The 541-nt window shown below is 56.4% G+C and overlaps 1 protein-coding gene across 1 annotated transcript in view; it reads right to left on the bottom strand.

Moving 5' to 3' along the window:
• Positions 1-541, bottom strand: part of EMH_0043680 (uncharacterized protein) — a gene marked incomplete at both ends in the record, with an annotated part of 4,815 nt that overhangs the window by 3,112 nt on the left and 1,162 nt on the right.

The following is a 541-nucleotide window of genomic DNA, read 5'->3' as shown; positions in this document are numbered from 1 at the left end:
CAACAGCAGCAGCAGCAGCAGCAACAGCAGCAGCAGCAGCAGCAGCAGCAGCAGCAGCAGCAGCAGCAGCTGGACCTGTATAGTGGAGTCAACCCCACAGGATACGATGCGGTGGTTTTTGCTTAACCGTGGCAGCTGCTGCTTCTTGCTGCTGCTCTTCTGCTGCTGCTCTTCAGGAGGTAAAAACAGCAGCTGCATGCAGCAGCAGCAGCAGCAGCAGCAGCAGCACATGCACAACTCAGCTGTACAGACACCTCAGCAACTATATATGGACCCACAACAGCAGCAGCAGCAGCAGTAGTAGCAGCAGCAGCAGCAACAGCAACAGCAGCAGCAGCAGCAGCAGCAGCAGGAGTAGCAGCAGGTGTAGCGGCAGCAGCAGAACATCTGCCTGCAGGAACAGCAGCAGCTGGGAGCAGCAGCGATGGCTACAGCAGCAACTGCAGCAGCAGTATATAGCAGCAAAACAACTCATATATGCTTGCTGCTGCTGCTGCTGCTGCTGCTGCTGTTTCTGCTGCTCCCGTGCAGCAACACGTAA

This window comes from Eimeria mitis, genomic scaffold (genome assembly GCF_000499745.2).
Source record: "Eimeria mitis Houghton genomic scaffold, Emh_scaff44, whole genome shotgun sequence".
NCBI lineage: Eukaryota > Apicomplexa > Conoidasida > Eucoccidiorida > Eimeriidae > Eimeria > Eimeria mitis.
Note: the sequence above shows the minus strand (reverse complement) of the source record. Positions and strands in the feature narration are given on the sequence as shown.